This window comes from Pinus tabuliformis, chromosome Q, assembly GCF_031772625.1.
Source record: "Pinus tabuliformis cultivar Carrire ecotype Pingquan chromosome Q, CPIR1, whole genome shotgun sequence".
Lineage (NCBI taxonomy): Eukaryota > Viridiplantae > Streptophyta > Pinopsida > Pinales > Pinaceae > Pinus > Pinus tabuliformis.
The window spans coordinates 1,166,367,764-1,166,388,970 of record NC_142296.1 but is presented as its reverse complement, the minus strand read 5'-3'; the positions used below and the strand labels follow the sequence as shown (position 1 = coordinate 1,166,388,970).

Here is a 21,207-nt window from a genome sequence, read left to right as displayed (position 1 = left end):
TAGCATAAGATTCTCAGAGATGAAGAATCTGTCTAGCTTTGAGGCGACTAGGGCATCTCCTCCTCTCCTGTTATTCCAAGTAAATAGGCCAGTATTCCAATTAGTATCAACAAGTTTTATGTTGTCAGAAAAAGTTTGGAAGGCCATGGAGTCTTTACTTAGAGATCTTGTTCCTCCTTTCTTCTCTAAAAGGGACTTAATCATGTTAAAATCCCCTCCCATGATCCAGGGTATATCTGCATGTCTGCTCCTGAGATCCACCAGGGTATCCAGAAAGTTAAGTTTGTCATCTATTCTCTAAGGACCATAAACATTTGTGACCAGAAAGGTATCCCTTTCTCCTACTGGTTGAATGACAATTGACAAGAGGCATCCAGAATGCCAATTTTGTGGGGATTCCAAAGAGTAAGTAAACCCCCTGCTATATTCTCTGCTTTTACTTCGAGAAACTCATAGCTGCTAAGCCATTTACTGTGGATATGTCTTACCTTTTGAATGGAACATTTCATTTCTTGGATAAACATTATATCCGACGTTTCTTGTTTCATTTTGTTGCTAAGCATTCTCTGCTTTCTCTTACTCCCTAGACCTCTAATATTCCAAGATGTCAACTTCATTATAAAAGATTTGTAAAGGAGTAGCTGGCTAGATCTTTCATCTTACCTGAATCAATCATCAGCTTTCCACACTCCATCAAGAGTTCATTCTGCTTTTTCCTTCCTCTTTTCTTGCCTGGGTTTCTATTAACTGGTCCCAGTGTAGTTTTCATCGTTTTCACGCCTCTGTTGTCCTGCTTGTCTATGTTGTTACATCGCTCTGACTTCCCAGTTTGCGATCTCCATAGAAACAGTTGTTGTATTCTGCTGAGTTCCTCTTGAGGTAGCGAATCCACTCCCCTCGTGGTACCCTGCCTCAAGAAGCCTTCTAGGTCTAGGTTTTCTTTGTCAAGAATTTCTAGTAGTTCATGGTCCTCTGGGTCCGTATCATTCTGGGTCATTTCCTGATCTATTTCCTGTTCCACATCGCTCATAGTGGCTTCTTTCTGGTTCCCATCATTTTGTGTTTGTTCTAGGTTTTTCCTTTCCTCCTTTTCTGCAGAACTCCCTTCCATAGCTTGATCTTCTTTAGTAATCTCTTCCTCTTCCTGAAGCACCTGAAAATTGTTCTGCCTAAACTGTTGTCCTTCGCACTGCTGATTTTTCGGCCCTCTTTTACTTCCTTTACTTCGGTTAACCACTTTCTGAAAGCCATCTGATTCTTTCATTGTATTACTTCTACTTTTATTTATTTCTTTGTTGAGTAGACAGTCTCTGAAGAGATGTCCATGTTCATGGCATTTGCGACATCTGAATGGAATGTGCTCATAATCTACTGTTTGCACCCATTCTTCATCAAAAACTTCCAGGATTATCTCCTCTGGCAGAGCTCCTGATAGATCCATTTCCACACATATTCTAGCAAAGGAAGTATATTTTCCTCTTCTAGTGGCTTCAGAGGCTTTAACGTAGCGACCTAATTTATTCCCTATGGCAGCTAACGATTCATTTTGCCAGTAATCAAGAGGTAGAGAGTAGAGCCTTACCCAGACCGGAACTGAGGTGAAAGTCTCCTTTTCTGGGACAAAGTTCATTATCCATGGTCTCATGTAGAGCCCTGCAGCAGTAAAGAAGTAGGGCCCTCCTTCAAATATTCTGTCCTTGTCTTCAATATTTTTGAACACCACCGTGAAGAAACCCTTGGACCCAAGATGAAGCTCTATGCCTCCTTTAGGTTTCCAGTGGTATTTGATCCACGACTGTAGGGCTTTTTCAGTGGGCCATAGTCCCATGAACTTACAGATGATGGCATATGTCCCCATGTGTTCCTTGTACGCCTGCAGCTCTGGATTATTTAAAATCACCCTGGGAGTTATATCTATTTTGGGTTTGCAGGGTCCCTTGTGTTTTTTGTCTTTAGTTTCCTGTTCTTTGTCTTCTACCTCCTTGTCTTTTGTGCCATATTGATCCTTTTCTATGGGTTCTTCTGTTCCCTTAGTTAGAAATAATTAATTCTTACTTGTCTATGGTTGTAATTCTCCATTTGAGGAGTTTGTTCCTACATAATAGGAATTTAGTTTCTCCTAGTTTAGTGTGTGGTTGAGAGAATCTCTCAACCACACTAGTGTACGTCCAAGATAGAATTCCTATCTTGAGACTATTGATTGTATAAATATGTGTGTAATTTCCTCATTCATATATAATAGAGAATATATTGTTGTGTGCAATTTTATCTTGGTACCAGAGCCTGTGAGGGCCTGGCCCCTCCTGGGCTAAGGAAATAAAGAGTTTGGTGTTTACTGTGTATGCGATTTTGTGTGTGCAGTTTTGGGTGTGCCAGGGCCATTGATAGGCAATACGAAGAGTGATCTGGTGCTGCATTTTTTTTTGCGTCTACGATGGCCATGGCGGATCGCAGGTGGTCTTGTTCTGTAAAGAATGCCTCCCCGAGGTTCTCGCGGAGGAGTTGAAGATTTTCGGTGGCAACGCGCTGGACGAGATGCAATGGCAGCAGCTCACGAGCGCTTGTTTTGGGAGAGTGGACGCCGAGATCTTATCCGGCGGTATTGTGTGTAGAAATGACTGCATAAATGATGCGGAACCTGGAAATTCTGGATCTTCTACAATATATTTTTGGATTTCAGAAAGACAATGTGAGCAACCAGTGTGAACAAATTGTTTTCTTGCCTTCAAATGCACAAGCTCGCCTTCGTATCCCCGAGGAGAAGCGATCTGGGGGGATTCACGGAGGAGTTAGCCACCGCACTGCCGAGAAGAAGCGATCTGGGGGGGTTCACAGAGGAGTTAGCCACCGCACGGCCGAGGAGGAGGTTGCCGTTGACGCCACCGACACCCAAAGTCGACGGCAACTTCGCATAACTGGAATCGAGTTTCCCCAACCTGGATTTAGACCAGCAGAGAGAATTGAAGAGACTGGGCGCAGACTGGAAGACTATGCAAAATCTTTCGGTGTGCCCTTTGAATACCAGGCTATTGCAACAAAGTGGGAGAACCTAGATGTGGAAGAACTTGGCCTCAGGAGTGATGAGGTACTGGTGGTAAACTGCCTGTACAGGTTGTGGAATTTGCTGGATGAGACTGTGGTTCAGGATAGCCCCAGAAATATTGTGCTGAACAAGATTCGAAGCATGAATCCTCGAGTTTTTATACAAGGTGTGGTAAACGGAGCATACAATGCTTCCTTCTTTATAACAAGGTTCCGAGAGGCACTTTTCCATTATTCTGCTCTGTTTGATGCATTGGAAACCACTATTCCTCGAGACAATCAGCAGAGGTTTTTGATAGAGAAAGAAATTTTTGGCCGAGAGATCTGAGTGTTGCATGCTTTGTTCACTGCGTGGAGGAGAAGCGTGAATTGTGCTTTATGATGGATCGTGGAGGGGATCGTATCTGCTATGTTCAATTTCCTCAGAGATTTGAGGGAATAGATCCCAGTGATCGGTATGCAAATCACAATACAGTGTTTTTTGACGTCAATATGAGGGCTCCTGATGGGTTGCAGGGTCCTGTATATGTGGGAACAGGTTGTGTGTTCCGACGAATAGCTTTGTATGGGTTTGACCCTCCAAGGGCAAAGGAGCACACTGGTTGCTGTGGTAGGGAAAAGAAGAGCAGCAAAACTCGTGGTGACATAGAGGGACGTGCCCTTAATTTAGGTGATGGTGATGAGGAGGAGATGGAATCAGCTCTTATCCCTAAGAAGTTTGGCAACTCCACTCTTCTGGCAGATTCCATTCCTGTTGCAGAGTTTCAGGGCCGACCCTTGGAAGACCACCCTGGTGTAAAGAATGGACGACCACCAGGTGCTCTGACGGCTCCTCGTGAGCCTCTTGATGCTTCCACTGTTGCAGAAGCTGTAAGTGTGATTTCTTGCTGGTATGAGGACAAGACAGAGTGGGGAGAGAATGTAGGTTGGATTTATGGTTCTGTAACTGAAGATGTTGTCACTGGATATCGTATGCATATTAAGGGTTGGAGGTCTATTTACTGTGTAACGAAGAGGGATGCTTTCAGGGGCACAGCTCCGATTAATCTGACAGACAGATTGCATCAGGTTCTTCGATGGGCAACAGGTTCTGTGGAAATATTTTTTCTCACGTAATAATGCACTTCTTGGAAGCTCCCGTTTGAAATTCCTACAACGAGTAGCATATCTCAATAGATTAAGTGGTCTGGTATTGAATTAGAAGAATGGTGGAGAAATGAACAGTTCTGGTTGATAGGGGGTACTAGTGCTCACTTGGCAGCCGTCTTGCAAGGGTTGTTGAAGGTTATTGCTGGAATAGAAATTTCTTTCACACGGACTTCTAAGTCTGGAGGTGAGGATATTGATGATATGTTTGCTGATCTTTACATAGTGAAGTGGACTTCCCTTATGATTCCACCAATTACAATAATGATGATTAACCTCATAGCTATAGCTGTTGGATTTTCAAGGACAATTTATAGTGAGATCCCTCAATGGAGCAAACTCATTGGTGGAGTTTTCTTCAGCTTTTGGGTGCTGGCGCATCTCTATCCGTTTGCTAAGGGCTTGATGGGCAGGAGAGGAAAGACACCTACTATTGTCTTTGTATGGTCAGGTCTTCTTGCTATTTTAGCTCTGAGGCCCGTGATGTTTGTCAGGAACCGAGGGCAGATTAGCATTTGTCTGTTTTGACTGGCAGAATTCTTTTTCTGTATTTTACAACGTTGTTGTTTGTTTGACGTTTGCAGAGTTTTAAGTACTAAATGATTGTACTGCTTTGTCTACTTATGATCTGCCCTGTATATGAATGCAGTATAGTCTAATTGGCCCGGAAGCAGGAGCCTTGCTACTTATGATTTGTGCCCTGTACATGAATGCCGTAGTTAACGATTATGCTTCTTGGCCCGGAAGCAGGAGCCTTCATGATACAGAGGACAAGAGTTGATGTATCTCGCTGTTTTGTATTAGAAAAACGAAGGGCTTCTTATGATTTGCCTTGTATATGGATTTCTCGTGGCAGAGAAAGTCTGGGCGGAGGATTACTTTTACTTGGAAAAGTGCTATGGAGGCCATTAGTTTGAAATGAGGGCTGGTTAGCATGGTGATGGACGAGCCATAACAGTTGGGTTCAAGTTTCTTTGGTAATATTCTGCCACTGCAACAGTAAAATGTGGTATTTATAAATGTTTTGGAATTATAAGCATTGAGCTTAGCTAACTCAATGGAGTGGTTTTGTTAGAATTAGCTACTCTAACAAATCATGCAGGTAAATCCAAGACAATTAAATCAGAAAGATGATGCAAATGTACTATGTGGTGGGTAATAAGGTTGAATTGCACCAAATATTAATTTTGTGCAACAGTGACACTAAAGGAGCAACGACAACTTTTATGGTGGACAACAAAGTAGATGTTTGTTTGAGTTAGTGTGGTTTGTGGAATAGACTCCCTAGCATGTTGTAATAATCATTGTATGTACCCAGAAACTCCAAAATGAGGAATGAAATGTAAGTTGTAAAGGCATCTGAAAGTTCGTGGTGATCTCAAAACCACTTTGTAATGGTTTATGGTCAGCCTGAAACCATCTTTTGTCACTGTAAAGTGATGGTTTGTGGTGAGCCAGAAACCACATACAGAGCCTTAATGGCTACAGGACTTGCCTGGTGGTGGCACATTTAAGTTCTGGATTTGCCCGGTGGTGGCAGATCGGACTTGCCCGGTGGTGGCATATTGAAGTTGGCGGATTTTCCCGGTGGTGGTAGATCGGACTTGCCCGGTGGTGGCATATTGAAGTTCGCAGATTTGCCCGGTGGTGGTAGATCGGACTTGCTCGGTGGTGGTATATTGCCTGAGTGGCTAACATGTACACGGCAGCTTTGTGCTCGTAGGAGCAGGTGGACTGCGATAACACTTGGCCCACGGTCTCAGATATTGGTGTGTCTGAGCATAAGAGGGTTGGTGCACTTTTCTATCTGACAGTTGCGTCGAAAGGCGCAATCAGCGCAACTGTTTGCGATTGTTATTTGGACATGAATATTTGGCTTAGAAAGGCACTGATCTCTCTTTGTTTTTTGGAAGTTCTGTACATGCAATTCGCCTGATGGTGGTGGATTTGACTATCATGACAAGTAGTCATTAAGGGGGGGAGTTAGAAATAATTAATTCCTACTTGTCTATGGTTGTAATTCTCCATTTGAGGAGTTTGTTCCTACATAATAGGAATTTAGTTTCTCCTAGTTTAGTGTGTGGTTGAGAGAATCTCTCAACCACACTAGTGTACGTCCAAGATAGAATTCCTATCTTGAGACTATTGATTGTATAAATATGTGTGTAATTTCCTCATTCATATATAATAGAGAATATATTGCTGTGTGCAATTTTATCTCCCTCTTCCATGATTTTTTTTCCTTCCACCCTTGTTTCCCTAACATTTTCTAGAGGCTTCTTTCCCTTGCTGGCCAAGGCCTCCTTGTAGGAGGGAGTGGAGCCCCCTCCTCTGCCACTCTTCATAGGGTTCTTTGCTTGCCCCTGCGTGCGCTGAACTCTGTGCGCTCTTTCCTGTTCATGCTCGTCTCTTTTGTCTGCTCCCTCACACAAAACATGATACTTACAATGAACTACGTGAAGGGTATTTATCATTTTCCAACTAGCGACTTGCCTAAAATATCTTGACATGCATCCACATGCAACCACACACTAAAAGTAGTCTATCACTTAACTTGACTCAACACTTAACACTCAACACTTAGTTAACCGACTCTAGTTTTAGCTAACTCAACATGTGGGAGTAATTACAATTTCTAACAACTTATGCACCGGTTATTTGATTTTTTTTTTCTAATCCAAGAACTATAGTATTGTAATAATGTTTATTTCCATGTTAAGAATCTCTATGGTAAAGTTGGAATAAATTGCTATTGTTAAGAATTTTGTTCTATATATATTTTTTTAGATGTATATATGTTTAATCTATATATATATATAATGATAATTGAAATAAATTTATATTATATTTTTCTTGTTACATGTATACATTGAGAATGTTAAATGTATTATAAGATAAGTGTTTTAATGTCTATTATAAATTAATCTCTATAAATATTTATCAACCTTTTAATTTACATAATTATACTAGTAATAATTATCTCAAAATTTATCTCAAACATTAAATCAAATTAAATTCCTTAACATAGATTATTATTATTATTATTATTTCCAACTTTTAAATTATTTAAAAAAAGGCACCCTATAACATTTTATCTCTCCATAAATTCGATAAATTTTAAAATTTACATAAATTAAAAAATACTTTTATGGTTATATGCTAATCTAAAACTTACCATAGCACTAATCACAAAACCAACTCTTCATAACAGAGTTTGATTTTAATAACATTGAGAATTTAGCGCTCTGTTGGCTGAAAGCCTAATAGAGCTTTAACGACACCCTACCCTAACTAAAACAAGTTAATGGCATGCTTGTCAACTGCACTATTCACCCTAACTAAGAAGGCACGTTAACAACATGCTTGCCAGCTGCTCCAGTTTACATAATAACTTTTTTTTTTGTTAACAGTGTCGATAAACTAAAAATATTTTTGCTTTAGCAGCAGAGAGTATGGCTATTCCTGGTTTGGGAATTTACATGCTGGAAAGGGAAACATAACTTCGAAAGAACTTCAGAGTTTCTTGAACAGCAAACTGTGCACAATGGAAGATACGATCACTCTATTGAGACAAGCAAATCAACAAAATTGCAGAGACCCTTTCAAAACCAGAGGACAAGATGGGCTGAAAATTTTACATACAGCTGGAAGATCACTTCGCAGGTCCGATCGTTGTTGAGAAATAACCACTATAACCAATCAGCCAGCTGATCCCAAGTCAGTTGATCGTCCATGTTGTCTCATTTCTCTGACATTGTCAATACTGATAGCAGTGCTCTCTGAATTTAGCTGTTAATATTGCTCAGGTTGAAAGAATGTTTGAGACTGCAAGCTCATGAAACATTTCAGTATTTATAGTAGAACTATAGCCATTGGGATATTAAGTTTCGCCAGTAAAATGGAACCCCACACTGGACTTCAAGGGTGTATTTTTGTGCATATTGCGTACAGTTAATCCTTATAAATGGGGTCTGTAGTTTAATATATCTATCCTTTTTCCTCAGCGAGAAGTAAAAGTAATTCCAAAAAAATTATTAAACCAACAACAAAACTACCACAGAATAATATATGCACTCAAGAATGTAATTCACACAAAAATGTAGACAGCAATTCAAAGCTACCTGAAGTTATCCAGGGTTTGAAGCTGGGTTCTCAACTATGATTTGAAACTTTAATGCACATAAAAATTACAGCAGCAACTCACAGCTACTTGAAGTTATTTGGTGAGAGAAGCTTTGTTCTCAATTATGGTTTCAAATTTTAGATTCAAATTAAAATATCAATAGAAATTTAAAGCAATTAAAAAGGCACAAGCACTTTTTATCATAACCAAATAACATTACACAATTAATTACAAAAAAAAATTACAATTAATTACAAATAAAACTACACATAAATGTCTGAGTAAATTCTATAAATGTATGAGGAGACTCTTGTAAATTTCAAGATAACGCAGGAGTAAATTCTCAAGATACCAACTAATAATCTAATAATGTTAAATTGTATGCGTAAATTCCCAGGAAGCCGACTATTATTACATATATCTAACTTAATTTCTCAAGATATAATGTTGCATAAAATACATGAGTCAGTTATCTGCACAACTAACAAACCAAATAAATATGACGCTTAGGCTAAGTTGTCTTTATTGCACTTTATTTACCTCAAGTTATGTAGCTATAGAAGAACACTTATCTCCTTACTATCTCTTCGTTAAATGTTAATAATACTTTTAGATCTTTCACAACCTATCCAATATAACTTTTTTGAGTTTACTATTTTTTTGGAATTATTTGGATCTAAATTGTCCTAAAAATTGTCTATATATATCTATATAACAGTTTGATCGTTTGATCTACAAAAAATAGTGCATCTATTCATATACATAGTTTTATGAAAAGTTTTATTCATATGCATCTCTCTGATTCTCTAATCTTTCACCAACCTATCAAATATAACCTTTTTTTAGTTTACCATCTCTTCGTTAAATGTTGATAATACTTTCAGATCTTGCACCGACATATCAAATATAGCTCTTTTTAGTTTACCATCTCTTCGTTAAATGTTGATAATACCTTCAGATTTTCACCAACCTATCAAATATAACCTTTTTTAGTTCAGTCTGCCTGTAACAAAAAATTGAATTACTTCGTCAATGCCATGTAGTTAAATGTTGATAATACTTTCAGATTTTCATCAACATATCAAATATAACCTTTTTTAGTTCAGTCTGTCTGTAACAAAAATTGAATTACTTCGTCAATGCCATGTAGTTTAGCACTTGTAACCTTTTTTTAGTTCAGTCTTGTCTTAACAAAAGAAATGAATTACTTCATCAATGCCATGTAGTTTAGCACTAACCATGAAATGCCATTGAAGAAAAAGCATCTATATATTCACTGCTATTAGTACCTGTCCAAGGCCCTCCAAATGCCTCTGTTCTGTTTCTTAGACCCGAAGAGCATTTTCAAAGAATCATGGTTATCATATCATCAAGAAGCCTGGGTGACAACGTTCAGCTTCATTCCATTCCCAGTATGAGCCTTATCCTTCGTCACTGCATTTTTCATCACTTTTAAAGCGACATAAAAAGGCAAAGCAAAGGGAAGAATATAGTAGTTACTTATGTACGGGCTCTTTGATTTTTTTCTCATTCAAGAACTGTAGAATGAGGAACACCAATTCCCTACTGAGCGATGATATAATGCCGAATGCCCACTTTTTATCTTAATGTTAAATACCCATGTCCATTATCAAACATCTAAACAAATAGCAGTCCCTGCGTAGCTGATGGCGTGTAAAACTCAGGACGAGCAATTTGCAGTCTCAAATCGAAAATTTTACGTCGTCTTGAAAAAAATACTTGTCTAAAGTCGTTTGGCCGAACTGCAACTGTGTCTGCCAGTTTAAATTCGAAAATCCCTTAACACTTGCTCTCAGCAATTCAACAGAGAGGCTAAATTTAGAAAAGGAGTCGTTCAGTTTTTGGCATTAGCTAGCTGGAAAATAGGGAACAGAGCAAAATATCCTCTTAGATGATAAATCATAAAGAGCTAAACCAAAATTATGTACTCTTTACATTGGAATTTTGTGATACCATTTCAATAATTATTATTATTATATTTTATACCATTATTATTATTTTTTATGGTTTAAAATATAGTTTTGAATGCAAAAATAAATTCAGTATTTTTATAAAATTTTATAATTTAATAAATTTAAAATTTTAATTTTTAATTAAAATTAATAAAAAAATATTCAAAAAAATTATTTGTCTATTAATTAAGCTAACCAAATTAATAATTATTATAATATTTCAACAGTGAATAAACAAGTGCAGATATATATCTAATTAATACAAATAAATAGCTAATCCACTATAATTGAAGTTAAATTGCATCCTCTCAATTGAATTTTATTTAATCTTTATCTTTTTACAATATAATTATTAAAAGTTGAAAAATTATAATATGATAATAATAAATGGATTAACTATTAATTCAATGATATAATAAAAATAATAATTAACTATTAAAATTAGGCATAACCCTGCACAGTCATGCTCAGCGTATGACATTTCTAAAATGGCAAAAAGTGGGAAACTTATCATAATTTACTGGTCAAATAAGAAGACAATTATCACGGCTGTTATTCCGAAATGCAGGGCAGACTCATTAATGTTGTCATTAAAAAAAACCAAGAAATCAAGCCACTTGGAATTAAAGTCTTGGGGCTTATTAGGTCGAAAAAAATGAGCTCTTAGGAAAATGAACTCTTATTTTAAAATATATACCAAGCCCTCACATATTATAGATTAAAACCAATTTTTCTCATATTCAAACTCAAAGCTTGGGCGTTACTCTGTAACTAGATAACATTGCGACGCTTCTTTCCCTACGTTCGGTTTTAATTTCTCTATGTTGTGTCTTCTGCAGATTTTTTTTAGTGTGTTGCGTTGCTGATTCTTCTTTTCGAAGTGCTTCGAGGAATAAGAGAAGTTACGTGCAGTCTGTGCAACTGAAAGCATCGAATATTGACAGATTTTTCATAATTGAAAGAGTAGTAAATATGAAAACTTAGAGGAAACATATGATGAAAACAACAAAGCCTAAATGAAGTTAGGCATAGCTAATATGATAATTTGACAGAAATGTAGGATGAAAATCGACTGAAAGCATTTCTTGCAAACAAGTTTATTGATCGAGTGAAAGCGTTGCCTGCAAAAAAGCTTATAGATAGACAGAATCATTGCCTGGAAAACAACAAAGCCTATGAAAACAACAAAGCCTAAATGAAGTTAGGCATAGCTAATATGATAATTTGACAGAAATGTAGGATGAAAATCGACTGAAAGCATTTCTTGCAAACAAGTTTATTGATCGAGTGAAAGCGTTGCCTGCAAAAAAGCTTATAGATAGACAGAATCATTGCCTGGAAAAAAGTTTATATATCGACTGACTGAAAGCATTGCTTGCGAAAAAGCTCTATCAATTATGTGTCTGAATTAAACATATTTTCCACTGTAAACAAAGTGATGAAAGGAACACTTATAATCATCAAACTGTAAAAATAATTATTTCGCGACCGCCACCGCCTTGGCTCTTCATTCTTCTGGAGGTCAGCACCACCGCACCGCCTGCACAACGAAAAGGCAGCACCGCTTACGAAATGAATATTTTAATTGCTGTAACCGACATTAATTTTGGTATAAATACATATGCTTAGCCGAGGAAGAGAATTCACTGTCAGGTTTTGGTTGTGTAATTTCATTGGTTCTGTAATCCACCGCTGCTGTTATTTGAATTTATGTATTTCTGTTTCTTTCATCTGGTATCAGAGCCCGTTTGGACTTTGTTTCAGAAGCCATTGCTGTGTACCTAAAATTTGTTGCCATGTGAGGTTGAACAGAACTGTTGTGCAGCGCAGAGCGCTTGTAACTCATGCAGAGCACTTGTGACTGAAATCGCTGGAGTTGTTTAACGTTGCACTGAATCCGTGATTGCTGTGCAGCGCTAGAATCTGAGAGTGACGCAGAATCTATTTTGTGAGTATCCATTGCTGAGCGTGGTCGAATAGAGCTGCAATATTATGCTGAAGACTTGTGAGGCCAGTGTGCAGTGTCTAGATGGGGCAGCGTCAAGTTTGAAGAAAGAAGAGATAAATCTGCCCTAAGTCGCAACTACCAATGTTGTAGGCTATTTTGTCATGATATTGCCAGTTTTTGACTGGGAGCAGAATTATTTTTCAAATTCCATGTTTGAAGGCATTTTGAGAATGTTTTTTAAATTCGGAGAAGATTTGGAGAAGTTTTAATTGAGTAGACGGGGACATTTTTTATTTCCAGCAATTTTGTCTACACAGTTGAAGGAAGAAATTTATATTAAAGCTCTACTTCCTTTGGCATTGCATATATTTATTTTTCCATCTTAGTATTTTTGTCTCACCATGTGTGGCTCTACTTAGCGTATTAACATTAAGTGGCTAATGAGTTAAAGTTTTTTTTTACCATTCTGGATTGAGTCCAGAGGAGTTTTTTTTTGCAGAAATTAAAGTACTTGGTAAACCAAAATAAAATGGTTTCAAATACCAACACTACTCAGTGAATTCCTATTTTAACTGAGAAAAGTTATGATTCCTGGTTTATTCGAATGAGAACATTGTTGCGTTCTCATGATCTTTGGGGATTTGTCACTGATGGCCTCCTAATGAGGTAACAATGATGGCTCTTACAAATGCTGAACAAACATTGTTGAAAAAAAACAAAAAGAAAGACAATAAAACTCTTAGCCTTATTCAACAAGGCATAGATGACGTGATACTTTCAAAAGTATCAAATACAGAATCTTCGAATGAGGCATGGAACATCCTTGAATCATGTTATCAGGGTGTAGCGAAAGTAAAGAATGTCAAACTGCAGAATTTGAGAAGAGATTTCGAGAATCTGAAAATGAAAGACAGTGAAACTGTGGATGCTTTTATGACTCAAGTCATGAGTGTTGTTAATCAATTGTGACAATATGGAGAAAATCTCTCAAACAAGAGGGTGATCAAGAAAGTCCTTCGAAGTTTGCCAAAGAAATTTGAAGCGATTGTTGTATCCATAGAAGAGTTCAAGGACACAAGTCAAATGCAAATTGAAGAGTTGACTGGTTCGTTGATTGCACATGAATCCAGGATGTCAAGATATGATGATAGCTCGTGGGAGAATGCCTTCAAAACTCAGCTTCAATTTCTTAGAGGAAGAGGCAGAGGAAGATCGAGTAATAGAGGACGAGGCAACATAGATCAAAGACGTCCGCGAGATAATTATGATCATGAAGAGAAATCTCAGCAACGTCCTCCTAATTTAAGGGGGAGTTACAATAGAACCTGGCATCGAGGAAGTCAAAGGTATGATATTTCTAAAGTTCAATGTTATTATTGTAAAAGATATGGCCATTTTGCTACTAAGTGTTTGAAGAGGCAGGCAGATGTTGGTAAGCAATCTGCACACATCTCAGAGGAATTTGAAGACAATCAGAAGCCAATGTTTATGACTTGTAACGTGACTCAAAAATGTTCGAATGATTTTTTATATAGCGGTTGCAGCAATCACATGACTGGAAACAAAATTTTGTTTTCCAATCTAGACATCAGTGTTCAGTCTGAAGTCAAGTTGGGTAATGATATTAAGGTATGTGTTAAAGGTAAAGGAATGATTGTTGTTTATACTAGAGATGGTGATAGAAGAACAATTGATGATGTTTACTATGTACTTAGCTTGAAATGCAATTTATTGAGTGTTGGACAATTGATAGAGAAAAATTATAGAATGTTCTTCAAGAATAATGAGTGTACTATCATTGACAAATATCCAAGTAAGCAGCTGATAAGAAGAGTAGAAATGACAAAGAATAGGATGTTTATGCTTATAATGAGAAATGAATTGACTCCATCCTTGAATGCTTACAAAACTAAGAATTTCGACGAGTCATGGTTATGGCATTTAAGATATGGTCATTTATATTTTGGTGGTCTAGATTTGTTGCAGAAAAAACAGAGGGTTAAACGGTTACCCAGTATTCAACAACCGACGAGCTCATGTGAAAGTTGTATACTTGCAAAACATCATAGACATAAATTTGTTTTTGGAATTTCGTACAGGGCAAGAGGTCCATTGGAGATTGTTCACACAGATTTATGTGGACCAATGCAAACACCTTCTTTGGCTGGTAATGTTTACTTTTTGACTTTTATTGATGACTACAGTCGAAAAACATGGGTTTATCTTCTGAAACAGAAATATGAAGCATTTTTTGTATTTAAAAGATTTAAAGCTATGGTTGAAAAGGAAAGTGGAAATCATATTAAAATTTTGAGATCAGATAGAGGTGGTGAATATATGCTAACAAATTTCATTGAGTTTTGTCAATCACATGGAATCAAGAGGCAGTTTACTGCACGTTATACTCCACAGCAAAATGGAATAGCTGAAAGGAAGAATCAAACTATTATGAATATGGCTCAAAGTATGTTGAAGGAGAAGCATCTACCAAATGAATATTGGGGAGAAGCAGTAGCTTGTGCTGTTTATATTCTTAACAGAAGTCCGACTAAGAGCGTGAAGGATCGAGTTCCCGAAGAAGCATGGAATGGTAAGAGTTGTCATATATCTCATTTAAGAATTTTTGGTTGCGTTGCTTATGCACATGTTCCTAAAGAATTGAGAAAGAAGTTAGATGATAAAAGTGAGAAATGTATATTTATTGGATATAGTGACGAGTCTAAAGCATATAGACTTCATAATCCCATCACCAAGAAATATATTACCAGTAGAGATGTTGAGTTCAAGGAAGAAGAAGCTTGGGATGGAAGGATAGATAAATTTGTTGCAGAGACAACTGTATTATCTCATGGATATGATAATGAAGATAAACAAGAAGCACAGGGTGGACAACCAATTCCATATACACCTGCTCCTAGCACGCCAATAAGCCAATCACCAAGAGTTAGTCCATTACAATTCAGAACACCGAGAAATCATGAACATGGCGATCCATCAGGGTATCGTGGACAACAAACAACCGGATCAGAGGCAAGTAATGATTCTAATCCTACAATAGCTACATTGAAGAATATAATTAAAGGTCAGAAGACTAGAAGTTTAAAGGAATTGTATGAGCAAAATGATGAAATAGATCAAGTTTCAAATTTTGCATTACTTGCATATGATCCAGTAAATTTTGATGAAGCTATGAAAGAAAAAGTTTGGATAAAAGCCATGGATGAAGAAATTGATGCTATAGAAAGAAATAATACTTGGGAACTTGTAAATTTTCCTGAAGGTAAAAATACTATAGGTGTTAAATGGATTTATAAAACTAAAGTGAATGTTGAAGGTGAAATTGAAAAGCATAAAGCAATACTTGTAGCTCAGGGGTTTAGTCAACAACTTGGTATTGATTATAATGAAACTTTTGCACCTGTAGCTAGACTTGACACAGTGAGAATGGTATTAGCTATAACTGCACAAAATAAATGGAAAATATATCAGATGGATGTTAAGTCTGCATTTTTAAATGGTTTTCTAGAAGAAGAGGTTTATGTGAAACAACCTCGTGGATATGAAATTGATGGTCAAGAAGATAAAGTTTACAAATTAAAGAAATCATTATATGGATTGAAACAAGCACCCCGAGTATGGTATAGTAGAATTGATGAATATCTGAACACCAATGGATTCATCAGGAGTCCAAGTGAGCCAACTTTGTATACAAAAGTAAACGAGAATGGTAAAATTTTGATTGTGTACTTGTATGTTGATTTGATTTTCACTGGAGATCTCTCAATAGATGATTTTAAGACGAACATGAAAAGAGAATTTGATATCATTGATTTAGGCCTAATGAAATATTTTCTTGGTATTGAAGTAACTCAATTTGAAGATGGTATTTTCATTTGTCAATCTAAGTATGCAAAGGATATATTGAAAAGGTTCAGGATGCAAAATTGTAACCCAGTTGTAACCGCAATTTCAATTGGTACAAAACTCAGTGAGGATGATCATGATTCAGATATTGATCCAACCTTGTTTAAATAATTAGTTGGAAGTCTTATGTATTTGACTGCAACAAGACCCGATATAATGTTTGGTATAAGTTTAATTTCCAGATTCATGGAGTCTCTAAAGAGTACGCATTGGCTAGTTGGAAAAAGGATTTTAAGATATGTTGTTGGAACAAGAAATTATGGTATCTTATATGCATCTGATTTAAATTTTAAACTAACTGGATATACAAATAGTGATTTTGCAAGCAATATTGATGATAGGAGGAGCACATTTGGGTATGTGTTCAGTTTTGGTTCAGGTGCAGTTTCATGGGCATCAGTGAAGCAATCCATTGTGACTCTATCATCAACTGAAGCAGAGTATGTTGCAGCCACGACAACAACATGCCAAACTGTTTGGATGAGAAGAATTTTGAAAGAGTTGTTGCATGAACAGAGAGAACCCACTCATATTTTCTGTGACAACAAATCTGCTATTGCATTATCAAGAAATCATGTTTTCCATAAGAAGAGTAAACATATTGATATGAGGTATCATTTCATTCAAGAATTAGTAAGAAATAATGAAATATGTATGGAGTTATGCAGATCAGAAGACCAGTTTGCAGACATATTTACAAAACCCTTGGGAAAAGAACTCTTTGAAACTCACAGGGAAAACATAGGGGTATGCATGATGTAACAACATTTTGATGTAATAGCAAAGTTTTGTTTTTTTTGTGAAATAATTAAGGGGGAGAATGTAAAAATAATTATTTCACGACTGCCACCGCCTTGGCTCTTCATTCTTCCGGAGGTCAGCACCGCCTCACCGCCTGCAGAACGAAAGGGTAGCACTGCCTCGAAAATGAATATTTTAATTGTTGTAACCGACATTAATTTTGGTATAAATACATATGCTTAGCCGAGGAAGAGAATTCACTCTCAGTTTTTGGTTGTGTAATTTCATTGGTTCTGTAATCAGACAGTGGTAGCTGCTATTATCTAAATTTATGTATTTCTGTTTCTTTCACAGACTCTGACCACCAAAAACAAAATTCAAGATTTAAGAGCACAGTGGAAAACAATAAAATGCCGAATGAAGTCAGTGTATTGAACTCTTTGAACATAATTGAATTAATTTTTAAAGGATAACTAATACAAAAAAATTATATGAAGTTTCAGAAACATATATGATTGTTTTTTAAAGAATTATAACCCCACAACAAAAAGCTGCAATAATTATATTTAGTGGAGGGTAAGTAATGTGATGACTTCAATCAACTAAATTATATAAGGGAAAAAATCGTTAGTACAATCGGTTGAAAAAATTGGGATAAAGTATCGTGAAGGAAAAAAAGCCATCAGTTTTGCGGGGATTCCTCGGGAAAGGAATCCCCGAGTTCTAAGTTAAAAATGAGTAGTCTCCCAGGATTATTAACATTGGTTTTCATTAAAACTAAAATAATTAATAATATTTTAGTGTTTTTTTAGTTATAAAATAATTAATAATATTTTAGTGTTTTTTTAGTTATAGATAATAAAAGAGAAATTTTAATATTTTGGTAATTATTTTACATGGATGTGAATTTTGACTATAAAATATTTTTAGAAAATTTTGGAGAAATAGGAAAATTAAAGCCAATTCAAAAAGATTTTTATTTATAATTTCAAAACTAAATTTAAAATATTCTAAAAATTATGAAGATATAGTAAATTTTTTATGAAGATATACTTGAATTTTGGGCAATAATAATAATAATAACAATAATTATTTTTCTTTGATATTTTAGTTGTAGAATTATGATGTAAAATTGCAACTGTTTATGAACAATTCTACTTTATTGTTCTACAGACATTAATTCACAATTTAGAACAATAATGTGAGACATGCAATAAAAAATAACACACATGCACACTGTTTTTCTAACTGCGAAAATCCCTTTTAAGTCTGATTGCATTAAATCAGATAAATAGAGATGTATTACAATTGCTAGCTTAGTCTCAGCTCAACCTCTGATTGAATAACCTATCTCTCTGCTTAATGAGAAGCTCTAACCCAGACTTGGTCAATTTCTGTTTCAACTTGAGCCCCTATTTCCTTGCACAATTCCTAGATAATTAGCCCCTAATTTTTAGGAATTTTCCTCCAATTAATTGCACAATTCCCAAGGTTGATCATTTGAATGCATGCAACACCTGTACTCTCAAGACTAGTCCACAATTGATGTTACACTACCTTGGTAACTCCACCACAGCTGGGGAACTCGAATTCTCTGCATGCACTAGCTATCTTGGGTTGAATGATCAGTTAACGAGATGATCACTGACTTAGATTGTGGTCCCACTGCATAATTGAATTTCCACTAATTCCTCCAACTGTTAGAACTAGTTTAATTGAACTCAACTATATATAATTGAACTGGATTACTAAAATTTAGCAAACACACATGCTTAATTAAACTCCAAGCCCTCTAAATTGAATTTATTGAGCTAACTGAGTGACAAGAGCCATGTCACACAAGTTAAATACATCTAAGTAGTCTGCCGATGTGGAAATTCAAATTTTCTCAATTTGACCAAGGCAAAATCAAATTGAGACTTTCTTGTTGCATTTTTCAACATTCACTCTTAGCAAGAAAAAGACTATCAACTACCCCTATCCTGCACCTATGTCACTCGAACTTCCCTCTTGACAAAACCTTTGTCAAAATGTCAACATCTTATTCCTCTATTAGAATGTATTGTAGCAACATTATTTGCTTCTGCACACAATCCAGTAAATGATGATACCAAATACCTATATGCTTAGAACGATCGTGAAATACCAAATTCTCAAGGAGATTAATGCAACTCTAATTATCACAATAAATCACAGTTGGACCCATCATCTGATAAAACAATACCACAAGTATCTTTCTCATCCAGATCACCTCACATGCTGCTTGACTTACAGCCATGTACACTACTTCTGCCGAGCTGGGCGCCATAGATCTTTGCTTCCTATTGTACTAGGAAACCGATGTGGACCCAACACTGAAAATTCAAACTAATGTACCCTTTCAGTCAGATGGACTCCCTGCTCAATCTGCATTTGTAAAGGCACACAACTTCACTCCCTCTGTCCGTCTGTACCATAATCCATACTAGGTAGTGCCTCTTAGGTACATGCTTAGCTGCCTTCCGATATAATTTGGTTGGCCTAACCATAGCTTGACTTAGCTGGTTGACTGCATAGCACATATATGGTTGTGTGTTCACAAGATACATCAGTGAACCCACTAATTATCAATAAATGGTAGCATCCACCTCTTCACCTGAAGTGGTAGTCTCCTTCCTCCAGTTCGTTGCTAGAGGTGTCTTAATGGGTTTACAACTCTCCATGCAAAATATCTCTAGTATCTCATTGGCATACTTGCCTTGAGACACAAACAATTCCCATAGTCTTGCCATACTTCCAACCAGAGGAAGTAGTGCATGAAACCCATGTCCTTCATTTCAAATTCCCTTCCAAGGTCCTCCTTGCAAGAGTTGATCAACTGCTCATCACCTGTTAATATTAAATCATCAACATATAAAAAAATGATAAGAAATTTACCTTCTACCAAGATATGATAGAGGTTCACATTTTCTTCACTTTTGGTGAAGCCCAACCTAGTGAGATAAATTTCGATCCTGGTGTACGAAGCACAAGGTGCTTGTTTGAGGTCATACAACACTCACTTGAGTCTGCATACATGAGACTCCTAATCAAATGTTTCAAAAACTTCTGGTTGCTCGCTGTACACCTCCTCCTCAATAACCCCATTGAGAAATGTTGCTTTTACATCCATCTGGTGGATCTTCCACCCCATTTGCAAAGGAAATACAAGAATTGATTTAATGGATGAATACCTTGCTATAGGAGGAAATGTTTCCTCATAGTCAATTCCCTCAAATTGAGAGAATCCTTTGGCCACAAATCTGGCCTTATACTTCTATATGCCTTTGTCTGTTGCATGCTTAACCTTGAAGATTAATCTTGAACCCACAACTAATTTATTTGTCGGTTTTAGGACCACTTCCTAAACACTGTTCTTAATGATGGATTCATATTCTTCTACCATGACATTAACCCAAATAGGTTTCTCAATTTCTTCCTTGAAAGAGGATGGCTTAGTCTCTACAAGCACAACCATTAGAGCCATGTATCTAGTGTACCTCTCGGGTGACCTCCTTTGCCTGCGCAAATTTGAAGGAAATCCCACATTCTCCCTCGCATCCTGCACAAGTCTATCAGCTTCCCTGGTTATTTTCTTTCCTTCTATGGATGGTTCTGATTTAGTGGATGTCTCCACTCTCTGCTCCTCTATTTGTGGCTACTCCATAACTTCCCGAGGCTCCTCCTTTGGAGCTAAAATCTCCTCTTCTAGTGGGATTTGAAGCTCCCTCTCAAGAGAGCACTACATCGTTTTCTCCTCATCAAACTTTACATCCCTTCACACAACTATCATTTTGAGGGAAGGTAAGTACACATGGTAATTGTGTGGAGTTTCGGTGTAACCCACAAAAACTCCTAACTCTTCTATCAGATCAAGCTTCTTCCTCGAATCTTTGGAGACATGGCAATAAACAAAGGCTCCAAAAATCCTAAAGTGAGACACATCCGACTTTCTCCTCAAGAAATCCTCCTCTAGTGTAATCATACCAAGAATCTGATGAGGACTCTGGTTCTACAAGTAGACTATTGTGTTACATGCCTCTGCCCATAAATGCAGTGGTAGTCTTTGGTCATGTAGCATAGCTCTTGCTGCTCTAATAATGCTTTGGTTCTTTCTCTCAGCTACCCCATTCTGCTATGGGTTGTGGGGTGTTGTCAATTCTCTTCGAATGCCTTCTTTCACACAAAACTCCTTGAAGTCATTTGAAACATACTCACCTCCATTGTCGCTCCTGAGAGCCTTCACCTTCTTTCCGGTCTCTTTCTCAACTAGTGCCTTGAATTCTACAAAC

General features: G+C 36.8%; 1 pseudogene; it reads left to right on the top strand.

Annotated features, from left to right (window-relative positions):
- Window positions 1-1,841: 1,841 nt before the first annotated feature.
- Window positions 1,842-4,969, top strand: LOC149223829 (cellulose synthase-like protein D2; annotated as a pseudogene).
- The last annotated feature ends 16,238 nt before the right edge of the window (window positions 4,970-21,207 follow it).